The 15,826-nt window shown below is 36.6% G+C and overlaps 1 protein-coding gene across 1 annotated transcript in view; it reads left to right on the forward strand.

Moving 5' to 3' along the window:
- LOC145671169 (mitochondrial import receptor subunit TOM7 homolog) overlaps positions 1–15,826 on the forward strand; it is a 46,112-nt gene that overhangs the window by 14,667 nt on the left and 15,619 nt on the right. The window lies entirely within an intron of this gene.

The following is a 15,826-nucleotide window of genomic DNA, read 5'->3' on the forward strand; positions in this document are numbered from 1 at the left end:
ATCAGATAACTCAAGATAAGACGGGAGATCATCTATGAAGAGAAGGAAAAGAAGTGGGCCTAGAATACTACCCTGCGGAACACCAGAGAGAACAGGAACAAAATTCGAAGCAGATCCAGAGAGAACAACACGTTGTTCACGCTCGGTGAGATAGTCTCGTAACAATGAGAAGAAGTTGCCGTGAATATTAAATCTATGTGCTAGTTTATGAAGAAGAAGCTTAGTGTCAATGCGATCAAAAGCTTTAGTTAGGTCTAGATAGATTACATCAAGTTGTGTATTATTGGACAGAGATTTAACTGCTTCCGAAAGTAATAAAGATAAATTTGTGATAGTAGAACTGCCAGGAAGAAAGCCATGTTGAGCAGGATCTAAGTAGGGTGAAACAAATTTATGCAATCTATCTTTGATTATTTTCTCGCACACCACAGAAAGGATGGGCAAGAGAGAAATGGGTCTGTATGATGAAACATTGTTCGCGCTGCCAGATTTCAAAATAGGTACAATATTAGCCTGTTTCCACGATCTAGGAAAAACACCTTCACTAAAGCATCTATTTAAAAATCGTGATAAAGGATTGGCCAGAGATTCTGTAGTATTACGTAAGAAGATTGAACTGATATTGTCAGGACCAGGAGAACGATTCAAAGGTAAAGAAGAAAGAAGATGCCTTACCTCATCAGGAGAAGTACTGAGTGAAGACAACGAGTGCGAACAAACTTGCTGAACAGGGGGAAGCGGCGTAGGAGTAGTCTGAACACAAAAATTCTTGTAGAAATAATCACTAAAAATATGAACTTTACTTTCACCTGTTACTACAATCGAGTCGTGAAAAATTTCTTCAGGAATGCGGGAAGCACTTCTTCTTGAATTTATGAGGGACCAAAATCTGTTTGGATTTGTAGAAATATCAGATGTTATACTGTCAATATAGTTTTCATATTTTATTTTAAGCAACTGTTTTGAGTAACATCTTATCTCAGAAAATTTCTTATATGTATTCTCATTTGGATGTTGCTTCCACAGTGACCATGACAGTTTTTTGTTTTTTAAAACGGATCGCGCCTCCGAATCAAACCATGGAGGGTACCTACTAGACTTACATTTCTTTTTAGGAACAAAGTCTTCACATGCTGCATGTACAATATCATTGAGGAAATCCAGGGCTTCATTGACAGAACCCACTTCCAGAATGTCCCATGGAATAAGAGACAGGGCACGATTAATGTCAACCCAAGGGGCTTTCCTCCACAAAGGAGCTCGATGATTACTAGATGAGTAATATTTATTTATTCTGTGAACTTTTTTTATGTGGAATAAGGCCTCCAAGCTTTCATGATCAGAAGAGAACAGATTAAGTGATGGAGTGATAACACATTTATCGAGCGAAGACAACACATAGTGTAGTATCCTATTTCCTCTTGTATTGTACATATTGTGTTGGGCGAGTCTCAGTCCATGAATAAAATTTTTCAGGAACCAAGTCTCTTGTAGGTCGGTGGGAATAGCTGTTCGTTCATCGGACCACTTGATGTGCATGTTAAAGTCACCAAAAAGTAAAACATCTCCTTCCGAAAGTGCAGCTAGTGTAGAATCCCGGCAGGCTTCCAGAAGGGCCATAGGACTAGTTTTGTGCGGACGATAAAAACAGCCAATCAGCAGTTTTTTACGTGGATTAATATGCACTTCAGCCCAAACTATTTCACACGCCGTTTTCAAGTCTTCCCTCAGTCTACTCGGCCACTTAGAATGAACGCACACAGATACTCCACCTGCATGAGTTCCTCGATCGCTCCTATAGATATTAAAGTATTGAAATAGAGGAATTTCAGCACTCGATACATTTTCATTTAACCACGTTTCACTGAGAATAACACAATCGTAGGTCAGAAATTCTGGTATATTAAGTGCACAGTCAAACAGTTTATTCTTAACAGATTGCACATTTTGGTAGTAGCATTTAAAAGTAATATCGTTTGGATTCTCATTAGAAGTTGGGCCAGGATTTAACTGAATATCACCGCACAGTAAAATTTTTAGTATTAAGAAATGTATATTTTTATTAGCACTTTTTCGAACACAGGTCTCTTGTGGGATGTAGGTTACAAATCTGAAGACTGAAGTATAGGCGCCTGACGAAACAGAAAATGGACAAAAAACAATCTCAGAATCACCATAGGTTTGTCTCTCATTGAAGCGATTTTCATATGCGATAACTCTCCAGCGTAGCAGCGTATTAAAACAAAGTACGTAAGCCAAAATTGCAGTAAGAATTGTAAAAGTCACAGTGTAGTCACAAAAAGATTTAAATGACTTCATATTTACCATATAATGAAAACAAATCACAAAACACAAGTAACATTAATAAGTTTCTGGACTAAACCTGGTAACACTTTCGATAGGTCAATTACAATACCAACACTCTTTGAGAAATGAGTTTCCAACCCTGAGTTTTGTACTCCGTGTGTAGACCCCGTACAAATCTCCATGCGGTTAGCAAGATGGCCATGATTGTAATAGAATATTTACTGTAAGTGTTTGAAAATGAATTCTGATCAAATAAATAAACGAAACACTTATAAACTCCTTTCTAAGTAATGTCGCACTCAATGAAAATATATTAATAATCGATCGCCAGTTCAAAATTAGGATATAAGTTAACGAAGAAAAATGTAAACACATAGATGTTATGCACTTGCGAGTACATGGAAATAAATCACAATTTAAGCACTTAACGTGCAAACTGAGGTTACACTTTCCACTGAGACACACACGAAGTATTTACAAAAACTTGTACACAGTTCAGAAAGTCCACAAAGGAGTATAACCACAGAAAGTTCACAATAAATGCAGAGCAGTAGAGCGACCAAAAATATATACCGGTACATTCTAGACTAGTTTTTTTTTTTTTTTTTTTTTTTTTTTTTTTTTTTTTTTTTTTTTTTAAACTTTAACAGTCCCCATAAGTAAAAGTCACACGTGGACAAGTCTGGTGACCGAGGAGGCTACAAGCCTTTGCTGATTGTCCTCTCTGGTGTAAACATCTCATGCACAAGGGACAATGATGCAGCTGATGTGTGGCATGTAGCACCGTCCTGCTGAAAGTAACATAACTGACGCTCCTCTTCGGTCAAGTGTGTATAAAACTCCTCCAGGATTCCCATATACACGTCACTGTTGTCTCAAAGAATATGGGCCCAATAACGCGTGTGGCGGAAATGGCACACCAAACACCAATCTTCTCATCATGCAAGGGTACCTGGTGGATTGCGTGTGGATTTTCTGTCGACCAATACCGGTTGTTTTGGGAATTTACGTACCCAGACAGGTGAAACCACGCCTCGTCACTCATGATGAGCATTAGTGGATCCAAGAAACCACTGGCAACATTGCTCAACAGCCGTGAACAGAAATGCACCCTCTACTGCAGGTCAGGCTCCTTCAGTTCTTGCACAACACTTATCCGGTACGGTTTTAACTTCGGTCCCCTTAAAACACGTCTGCAACTTCTCTCACTCACATGAACCTGTTGACTCAATCTCCTGGTTGACTTTCGAGGACTTCTTGTCATTATCTCCTCCACCTGCATCTTTAATTCAGGTGTGCAGACAGATGGTCGTCAGTTCCTGGGAGCATTTTGAACCGATCCTGTACGCCGCCATTTTTCAATCAATTCCTTAATGGTGCTTTTTGCTGGCACAGAAAGTCCTGGAAATTTCTCCCGAAACAAATTCTTTGTTTTCACAAAAGATCCAGTGAGAATGAACCCTTCAACAATGGCAACACGCTCGGGTATCGAATACGGCATTATCACACACCCGGCTTAACACAACGAGGCCTTTTTCTCAACTGGTTTCGACAAGTTTCACTGGCTGCGGCTGCACGTGACTGCTGCAGGTCACGTAAGTCGACCCGACCTCGACACGCCATCTCTTGGTAGGAAGGTAGATTATTTAAGTGTTGCCAAAAACACAATATACCAGAATATTACGACGGGCCGGTTTTACTGCCGCACCCTGTATATTTTCATATATTTGCAGTATTTTCTGGAGAATTTTTGTATAACAAATTACGTGTCATCTAGTTTGTTAGAATTTTATTCAACATAAGGAGAATAACTCTAACTTACAAAATTTTTTGAAAAATTTTATCAATTTTTATGTAAATTATATGCTTAATCACTTATAAACCAAAATTTATCACTCAGATGTATCACGTTTCTCAACTCCACAGCAATTTTCAACTCCGTGTTAACTAATCTCAACTCCGTGGGTGCTGAAAAGTTTATTATTTTTTATTTACTACACCAATAACGAATCAGCTCTGCTGAACACCTAATTAACATGTACTTAGTGGTAGTAAGTGCATCTGATATTTTTTTCGAAATAGGCGATCATCAACGGAACAAAAAATTTCCAAGTGAAAATTTCCCTTTTTCGTGAAATCACCCATATATATATAAACTATTTCACCTTCTTTGTATTCCTGTGCAATGTAGGCAACACGTGTTTTGTTTACAATAGTAGGGTTACTAGTGTAAAAACTCACAAGTGCTATAGAAAATCATGTATGTATAGGTAATGTTTAAAGCTGACAATTTGTTTATCGTGAGAGCTATTTACTATATTTTATGCACGTTGAATCATTGCAAAAGCCACATCAAACCATTTGCAAATTAAACATGCAAGCAAGATCACACTGCTGCAGGTAGTGGGCATGCATAACAGGGTTTGTCGTTTTAGCGTCATACCCGGCGTCGCTTCGTGTTGATGTGAAGCGGATTAGATCCAATTCTTGCTTGTAGCGGTCACTTAGCACAAGTTAGTGAGTGTTTTATGCATGAATACTCGTTTTTGTGGATCGTGTGGACTTTGTAGTAGACAAACACCGTGCTTATGGGTTTTCCCGGGGTTCTCCCGTTTCCTCCCACTTTTTTCATTCCACCATTTCATTCATTTCTCATAATCACCGTCTCCTTTAGCCTAACCGGCATAACCGTGGGACGTAAATCTTAAAGATTTCATTTCATTTTTTTCGTTTTTGTGGATATCTATTGTTACTTCGTGCCTGCACCTACAAACATCCTGTCCTGCGAGTTCACTAGCTCCGCTCTCCTTTGATGCGGAATAGATTTGGTTCTTGCTTCAAGTGGACAAAAGTGAATAAGCATTTTGTTGTTTTTTTTTTTTGCATGTGTTCGTTTTGTGGCATCGGTTTACACGCATATAATAAATAATTTCAGTGTGTTGCACGAAAGTAAAGCTGGAATCCTAGGGACTCGTTTAACCAAGAAACGTACAAGTTGATTCTTGTTTTTGGCATACCAGATCAGTTTGCATGCATATTATCAATCTGTATGCTACTCTTTAGAAATGCAACACCAAAGCAAGAGGGCAGGATTTATTAGGAAAAAATTGAAAGGATTTTTTTTAATTTGGCGGAAATTGATACCTAGGTGGGCTCCATGACACTCTTAACTAAAGTAGTACAGTAATATTAAAATAATATATAATATTAAAGTTAAAAAGAAAGATAAAAACATTGTCATTTAATACGTAACAAAAGTACTTGTATACAATATAAATTTCGGAATTGTAATACCGGTATGCGTTTATTCATCATATTTTAAAGTCACTTTGACATCATAGCTCGCGTCCTAGCCTTTGGTTCCTCAACTTTATATATATAGCCATCACTTTTGGGCACGTATATTGTTAATCTGCATTTAGATGGTAAATGCGTCATTAGAATACAATCTCCGAAGCAATTTCAGCCAAACTTGGTACACATATGGCTATAACTTGGAAGAAAATATTGAGGGATTATTAAGACCCCCTAATGTCCCTAGGTGGCTAGAAAGGGATAATATGTAAGAAAAATCGAAAACAAGCTATATTAGTGTCGGACCTTAGTTTCCTGGGTCGCTGTGATAAATAGTAATACTTGAAATGCTGTGTAAGTCAAGCTCAGCCCCTTTAGCATTCGAAAGGGAAAGATGCAATTACGAGTTAAAATATTAGAAAAAACCGATGGTAGTGTTGAATGCATAGTTTTCGGGATCCCTGAGATGAATAGTGAGACTCCCAATGCCATTCAAGTACAAGGTTAGCCCTTAGTGAGGATAAGACAGCCCTACGTGTGGAAGAGGGTGGCATAAAAATAATAGAAAACGAGCGTTATTAGTTTCTAATCTATAGCGTCCGGGTGACTGAGGTGATTGTCGCACTACCGATACCACGAAAATCCATATTTAGCTTCCATCGACGTGCGGGGAGGGAAGGAGTGAATTCAGAATGTTCGAGATTAGTGTTAAATCCATAGTTTTCGGAGTTAAGAAATCTGTTGACCCGTTTGAAATGACCTAGAACATAGTACTCACCTCTTGCTGGGCTTTTATCATGTACCTTTGATTAACGAGCATATTTTAGATGCTAGGAGTTTTCAAGGTTGATACTAAAAGTAGAATATTTTATGGATTTTATCATTACAGTTTCACTGATGTGCGTGTCCTGAGGGAAAAACAGATTCAGATATTTTCCATAATCCTATTCCTCTATTCTCCTTGTGCGAGGGACGGGCAATTCGGCTTGTCCAGTTGTATATTAGAGTAAATCCAGTTACCACCGGATATCCGAAATCGTTGCGCGTACAAACTAAGTTTGTACAAATATTCTCTTTGAATCTTAGGCTGTAGATATGACAGAGTTTTGCGAGAGAAATAAAGCTTCAAAGTATTCTCACCACTTAGGGCAGGAATTTAAATGTTTTATTAAATATTTTGAACCTACATGGATAAGAGGGAGATTTGCAAAATATGAACCGTAATTTTATATATATGTTTTGCGTGAATTGATTTACAAAATGTGAACCTTACCAAAAAAGGACAACTATACTTTATTTATTTGCCATTCACCAGATTTCCAACATATTTAAACGTAGAACGTTAAATTTTGTATAAATGCTCATCTTCACCCCTAGGCAGAGGTTAATACAACATTTTACGAAATACTATCCCTTCAGGGGAAAAGGGTTCATTGAACATTTTCTCGACATTCAACAGATATCCGAAACTATTGTACGTATGAACTTGAAATTTTGAATATATGCTTTTGAAATTAGTCTGTGGATAAGACGAACTTTTGCGAAATGTAAACGTTCACAGAAAGGAGATTTTTAACTTTTTTTCTTTTCGCCAAGTTTTTGAAACAGTTGAGCATAGGAAATTGAAATTTTATGCAAATATCCCTTGTAAACGGTAGATTAAAAAAAAAGAAAAGACTGGAAGAGAGATTTGTATAAAATTTCGATTTCCTATGCTCAACAGTTTCAAAAATTTGACGAAGATAAGAAAATTAAAAATCACAACTTATTATTATTATTATTATTATTATTATTATTATTATTATTATTATTATTATTATTATTATTATTATTATTATTATTATTATTATTATTTCTTCTCAAACCCTGAGCATAAAACCAAATATATGTACTACTTATTTTGACATGCAAAATATGAATGCGAGAAGGTAGATAAAGCCGATTTTGAGATTTGAAGAGAAATTTAAGGATTCTTGTGAAAAATTAATTGTAGGTAATAAGCATTTCTGGTAGGTAATGGAAAATATTTGAAAACAAAGGGGTATTTAACTTGTAAATTAATCTTCCAATCAACCGTCCTGACCACTAGCAATTACTAATAATATTCGCTGCCATTGTTTTCACTGGTAACTTTATTTGGCTTATACCACATTCACAAGCTACTATAATTATACTAGAACCTTCCTATTCCACAAAATATTCCAATAACGTAAGCCACCCTTGACATTACATTAAACCTAATATATCAATTGTCACTCTTGGCTCATCTACCGAAATATCAATATCTTCAGCCACTTGTGACTCCAATCCAACATATAAACAATTACCGCCATTTATGGCTCCATTCTTACAACAAGTCAATTATACATTATTTATATTACATAGTAACGCCTTTCTTTTGCTCTTGCAATTCCTATCACTTTGTCAGATTGTTCAGATCAATACCTTGACCGATACCTTTAAACTAGGGATGGCCAAAATTATCCGGATTCCGGAAATTTTGTTTTCCGGAATCGGAAAATTTACTTTCCGAAATTCGGAAAAAATCGGACCCGATTGACCCTTCGTTTGAGTCTCTTGAGCACTTCCACGTAAAACTTGGCGTTGACGATTTGTCCAGGAGGAACAAATTCATTGTGGACGATGCCTTTGATGTCAAAAAAGACAATGACCATCGTTTTCATTTTGGATTTGCTCATTCTTCCCTTTTTTGGGCGAGGAGACGCCGGCGTGTGCCACTCGGAAGATTGCCTCTTTGTCTCGGGATCATACTCAAAGATCCCTGATTCGTCACCTGTGATTACGTTATTCAAAAATTGGGGGTCACTTTCAGACATGTTCAAATTTTCTTGGCACAATTCCACTCGCCGCAATTTCTGGTCGTCAGTGAGCACTTTTGGGACAATCTTCGCGCACACCTTGCGTATGTTCAAATGCTCCGTCACAATTTCATGAACCACAGTTTTTGGTAAATTTAACATTTGGGCAATTAAACGAATACTTAGTCGACGGTCTGAGTTCAAAACTTCGCGCACACGAGTCACATTTGTCGGTGTTTGTCGAAGGTCTTCCAGCACGGTCTTCATCGGCGACCTCTTCCCGGCCCCTTGTGCCAGCGAAACACACCACTTCTTGCTAAAGCATCATCTGGGTAAGCCTGCTTGATCATATCAAACGTCTCTGTCGCAGATTTACCGAGTTTAACACAGAATTTAATCGCGTACCTCTGCTCTAACGAACGCTGCATTTTCGGCTTGCATCACTCACAGAAACATGTCGCGCGAAAAAGCCTGTCCTGACTCTCCGTGTGCTCGGAGACAACTGACCAGCTGCTCGTTCGTTAGCTAGGAACGCCCTCTACCGGATCCAGTCGGTGCGCGTACGCTCCGAAGTAGTCATGGCGGAATAAAATCAGTCCTATTACTTCCCGGTCAAACCCTGTATATATATATATATATTCGTAGAGAGACCTTCCTCGTGGCTAAGCGGTTAGCGTTCGCGCCTTTTCGTGAGAGACCCGAGTTCGATTCCTAGCGGGAGCGCATGTGGTTCGGATTCCACGTTAAGCTGTAAGTTCATGTCTCATATAGCCTCGCTGCTAAGAGGGACGCTAAACTGAATATCAAATCAAATCAAATTTCGTACAGTCAGTTATGGACAATAATAATGGATAATACTTGTACAGGAAAATTGATCATGATCATTATAATCAAAATTACTAATCTTGTACGTATTCTATGAAATGAATTTCTGAAATGGTCAATATTTAGGCCAAATTTCTCGATTACTCTTCATCAGGATTGAAAAAAAAAAAAAAAAAGCTTTTATTATCTTATATAATGAATTGATTACATGCTGTAATGCTATAACTTCAATGGAAATTATGCAATTATTTTAAACTAATAGATATGTAGTTGAAAAAACAAAAAGCCCACTATATTGAGAATTTTGACGGTACTTGTTCAACGCTAGATTTATGTCTAGTTAAGAAAGTGAAGTGCACTTTACCTGCTCTATAATTCGGCATTTTCATGTCTATAATGACAAGAATTCCGAAATCGTAGTTTATTCATTAAAAAGATCCTTGCAGCATTTTTCAATCCATGCAGATACAGTGTCGAAATCATTTGGAAGGCATCTCCGAATATCTTGTACGCAACAAATTAATAAAAGACTATGATTAGTTTCTCCCAGCTGGTCTCTCAATTACCAGAGTTGGCAAAAAAACCATGGTTTTTATTGAAAAAAGAAAAGAAAAACGGGTTTTTAGTTTAAACCAGTTTTTTTGTTTAAATAATTTGCTTATGTATTCATATCATATATGGACAGAAATAAGTTTGTTTCGCCTTGATGTTATTATGCAACATGCGGGTTATGCTGGAAGGGGTCACATAAGCTTAAAGCGGAATAAAAACTGCTTCTCGAGTTACATCCGAGAGAAATTGTCCTCCATTTGAACTCGGAACCAGGACTAATTGGCCACAAATGCAATACGTCTGCCGACTCACTCACAAAGGAATCCTGATAAAAATGCATTGTACTGATCTTTACATGCTTCTTGATATAATTGTCAAGAGTCATTTCAGAAGGACAAAAAGATAAACAGTTGCACAAGTGAAACCATTATGCAGAATTACATATGGATAGTTTCAAAGTACTACGGAGTACAGAAGAACTAATTTAGTTCATGTTAGTTAACAACGACTTTTATTAGTCCAAATTAAAGAAATACAATGTCTTAATTTGCATATCAGTAAGAAAAGTGAATAAAGATACGAATTATTTAAGTCCACTTTGGCTCAGACTCTTATACATAAATAGATACCAAAGATACTTCTCATTTCACTAAATGCCTCTCGTGGGGTTTATATGATTCCCCCCCCCCCCCCCACACACACACAAAGTACGGCATTTCGATGTATTTTATCAATACTAAACATTATTGAAACGAAACAATATTTAAAATTTTTCTTTGATTGCAATTACATAAAAATAATAAACTACCAAAAGTCACAAAACAAACATTCATAAACTTATATAAAAAAAAAATGCTTTTGTAGTATAATCTTTTTGAGTAATGAATGGCGAATTTAGGTCTGAATATAATACGAATAATATACGGGAGTGAAACGTGATAACCCTTAAATGTGTGTTCAAGATTTTACAAACGCTTACACTTTTACGAACATTTTTCATTTTTTGTTTTAAACTTTTTTTTTCCAGCTAGTTTAAACCAGCCAACCCTTTCAATTACCATATAACTATGTATATAAGAAATGCAAGGCTATTGCTGGAAAACTGTGTAACGTGCTTCCTTCATTATATAACGTGCTTCCAGTACGTCTAGGATGAATTATCAACTACGTTTTATCATTTTACTTGTACTATTAAGCAGGGTGAATTGTTTTAAATTAGTCTGATTTAAATCAGTTGATTTTTTAAAAAATAAAAATCGCTGATTTAAATCAAATTCTGAAATAAATTAATTCAAGGTGAAAATAAGTAAAATGCAGTTTCTGTTCAGTTATTTCGATTATGAAAGATAATAATCACAATACAATGAGATTTAAGTGTATGTACAGCACAGTATTAAAACGAGTGTCATGCAGAGGATGATTAGGGAAAATCCCATTTTGAAGGGTAACGGGGGAATCCTGCTTTCTTCTCTTCGTAACATGCGGTTTTTAAATCGTTAACTATTCCAACTGGAACATCACCATGGACATTTAAGACAAAAAGTCTTTTGTGTGCGCGTCTGTTTGTTTGTTCCCAGATAATAGGGGCGTATTTACAGAGGTCCGTTCCCCTTTCCAAAACTGAATTATTTTTTTTTTTTTAGACTTTATAACTTTAGGCGAAATTTATGTATTTTATATATATTTCGTGCCGCAAGCTAGTTCCGACTTTTTAAAAATATGCTCCTGCCAAATATCAGTAACTTTTGTGAATATATATATATTATGGTGATAAACGTTGCTGTACTTTCTCCGTAATGCTTAAGGAACATTGTTTGGGACTAAAATAGGTTAACGATTGTGGAGTTCTGTTTATATTTGAAACATTGCCGAAATTACCGATTTTCTATTTCACCAATTCCTTTATAGGTGCAAATTCAATGAATACAAAGAGTAGGAAAAAAAAAAAAAAAAAACGAATAGGCCGTGATTGAAACCCGGGTCTCTGGCTCATTCTTTGTATATAATTAAATTCGCATCTATAGAAAAATTGATGTGATAAAATCGGTATTTATATATATTTTTTAAATTTATCAAATATAATATAAATTCAATCGTCAGTAGTGTAGACACTGGGTTCTCCAAGCACAATAGTAGTTGTGGTGGAGTCTATGTAGTGTGAGTGGCTGAGTACCGAATTCAAGAATGATAGAATGTGTGGCTGCTCAAGGAGCAGGCTGGGTAGCGTACTGGCCAACCACATTCATCCATACGGTAAGCCAGAGTTTTGGGTTCAAATCGTGACACATTCGTGTATTTTTTCTTCCTCTTTACTCTGTGTATCATGCAATGTTTATTTTATATTTCTTTTGAAGTTTATTGTGCCTTGTTTCCAGAGTATTAAATTAATTTTTATAGTTTTCTTTGTTTTGGAGTCGTCTCTTTTGACAAAGATTTTAAGAGTCAATTGATAATACAATACTTTAAAATTGCTTGTACTCTCTTTTCTATAGTATTATGTCCTTGTTTACGTATTGATTTAGATATTAAAGCAGTAAACCTTATTCTCTTTGTGACTTTAATAAAATGGGAGTAAGCATTCCGGGATTTAGAAAAAGCTTTAAAAATTATAGCTTTAATTCGTGTTTTTAGCTTTGCATGTTTAAGAACACTCACGGGTGAAATTCATTCCTTGGCAGTGGGTAGTACATACTTGAATGTAGTGTAGAATAAATTAATATGAGCAACAGAGTTAATAACTAACTACATATAAATGAAGTTCCGAAATTAAATCATAAATTGAATTTTTAAAATGTTAAAAATGTTGAAATTGTTAAGTTAAACATGAGTGCAGTTGTGGATTTTAGTATAATATTTGTCTATCTCAGAAAAGCAATGGAACGAGAAGCGAACATGAAAAATTTATTTGTTTTCATCGGCGCAAGTGGGATCGTTAAGTGCGAAGTAACGTAAAGATACATAAACTACTGAACTTCTAATAAGGAATGCTGTTATAAGAATCCTACTTTTCAGTTGTCGGATATTATTAATTTAAAATGCGTAAGGATTATTTTAACATAATGACACATCAGCATTATTCTTGCATTTTAAATGTTCCAATTTCTCGTCTTCGCAAAAGTAGAATTGCCATGTAATTTAACTTAAAAATAGTTTTTTTTTTAGGGGGGAGGGTATTCTAATTTAAAAATAGAAGAACATTTTTGTTTAGTTTAACGTCCGACTTTTATGCACCGAGGCTAAAGGGAATTGTAATAATGAGATGGAAGACAATGGTAGAATAAAGAAAGTGGGAGGAAACGAAATATATCCGAAAACTTCACCTCAAAGTCCAATGACATCACGCACCAGAAGTAACATACAAATCATTATATGTTCTTAAAGATTCTTCTCATCGTGTGTATATGTTTATTTTCGATACTAATTACAGTTTTACTTGCTGAGGGACTTCACAGAAAATAAATTACAAATGTCTTTATCTATTTTTCTCAGAAAAGTATCGTTTTAAGAGCCCATCTTAAAAAATGGGAAGAAAAATAACTCGTCTTATGGGTAACAAAATTTATTCAAGTTTTCGTTAATTTTTGCTAGGTTGTAATACTGACATTGCAAGTAAATGTGATTTTATTTTTGTTTCTTGAAATGCAGTTCCCTTTCAACTTCCTATACAAAAGACGGGTTGGATAACTCACATGATATACTAGAAAACAACAGAATGTTTTCAAATATTTTTACTTTTACCTTGCTGACTTCAATGGATTTTTCATGAAATACTCCTTAGTTTTGGCTCCAAAGAGGGTAACTGGATCAAGGTATGTTTTGGGGACACTTGAATTGGCAATAAAACAATTGGCAAATTGCGTGAAGCAGATGATTAATCATTGTAGTCTGTTCATATTTACGATATTTTCCTTGTTTTCATCACTTATTTAATCGTTCTAGATTAAAAATATAAATAATATATCACATTTGCGACTTAAAGTTACCGTAATTTTCTTTGTCAACGAAATTATCATATGTGCATTGCAATATTATCTTTCAGTTTCCACCCCGAACTGGCAAAAAAATGGAGGGAAAAAGAGCCAGATTTAAAGGGAATTTGTAAAAATCTAATGTCATTTTTTCGGGCTTATTCTCTGGAAGGCAGTCCCACTTTTTGTGAGCAGAACTGTACCACGGACTGCCATACTTCGTAGCGGGATGCCAGCTGAGCCCGCTTACACAAGATTAAACTTTCGATTATGGTTCGCCACTAATACCATCTATGACATAAATGACATTATATAATATATGTTGCCACTGTAAGGAACCAAGTGCATTTTGTTTCATGAAAATTGGTTAAGTATCAAAAAAGTTACGAACGTTTTTAAGAGGAGTTAATTCTCGTCTTCCTGTATATTGTAATGTCCCGCCTGGTATTGTGTACCAGCCTTCACGCCTATGTTTATGCAAAGGGTGTTCAAAAAGTTTTGCAGTGGTCTGTAATTTTTTTTATTTGTTGCAGGAGGAGAATGAAATTTTTTGTGAACATACTTGGAACATTTAGCTATAAGTTGGTATATAAAAGTATTTTCTTATTTACAGGTGAGCCGTAATGGACCGTGAAGTAGATGTCAGGTTGCGACAACGGTCGGTGATGGAGTTCCTCTTCAAGACCGGCGATGACTCTGCCACATCGATTCACAGGAAGTTACTCCCTGTTTATGGGGAGGACACAGTGGATCGCAGCAGTATCCAGCGGTGGTTGCAGAGGTTTAAGGAAGGTGATCCACGATGCGGTAGACCATCGACGGTAGTGAGTGATGTGAATAAGGAGACCATTAATCAAATCCAAAATGACAGATATGTGACGACACAACAACTTGCTGAAATGGCTGGTTTGTCATTGGGTAGTGTGGTATTAGTGGTACAGTCACTAGGGTACAGAAAAATCTGTGCACGTTGGGTGCCTAGATTATTGACAAGAGAAATGAAAAAGATGAGGAAAGATGTGTGCGAGGGTCTCATGACGAGTAGAAACAGTGTTTTGACGGCGTCATTACCCAGGATGAAACATGGTTGTTTATATTCGAACCTGAGAGCAGAAGACGTCTGAAGGCCTACGTGCGCGGTAAAACATTTGATAGTGAGAAAGACCTTATTTCGTGTGTCAAACGATGGTGTAAAAGTCAATCCCCAGAATTTTACCAAAGTGTATTTACATCATGGAAAGAACGTTGGACCAGATACGTCACAGCTGACGGAGGCTTCATTGAGTAGGCCCTCCGTATAGCTAAATGTTCACATATGTTCACAAAAAAAATTCATTCTCCTCCTGCAACAAATAAAAAAAAAAAAAACAGACTATGCAGAACTTTTTGAACACCCTTTGTAAACATCACCACATGGTTTTACGAGAGGATACTTCACACCACGTGGATCCACTACGACCTGCAGATGACGGTCTTCTGTCTACTCCCAAGAAGCAGACGATTACAACGGAAAGCAGCGCCATCGCCGTTTGAAGACCCCTATAAATTTGATGGCCGACAGCGGACCTGTACCAGTTCTCTGCTGTCCCTCCTACTGTTTGCAACGGAACATTAGGAGTAACCTAACCCCAGGCCTCTAATCTGCTTCGGGGATCCTAACCTCAGCTGCTTAGCCTTCTACGGGGCTCTATCGGGGATCCTAACCTCAGTCGCTTAACCTGCTATAGGGCTCTGGGGTCACCTAACCAACCCACTGCTTACCACGGAGCATTGGGAACCCTAACGCCACTCTGCCTAGCCTGCTACGGGGCTTTGTGGAGATCCAGTCTGCGATTTCACGGTCAAAGACTACCTTTAACCTTACAAGCTTAGAGAAATTATCTTTGTATTATTTTGTAAAATACTGTTTATAGTGGAATTTTATAATGAACGCCGGTAGTGGGAGTCGATTCCGGACGCTCTTTTTATTAACGCTCTATTTACAACCTATATGGAACAGAGTTTTACAATATTAATAAAGAACAATAATTAATGTACTTCGTTGCTGAAATATACTAAAGA

Source organism: Thermobia domestica, chromosome 15, assembly GCF_964235325.1.
Source record: "Thermobia domestica chromosome 15, izTheDome1.hap1.1, whole genome shotgun sequence".
NCBI classification, from domain to species: Eukaryota; Metazoa; Arthropoda; class Insecta; order Zygentoma; family Lepismatidae; genus Thermobia; species Thermobia domestica.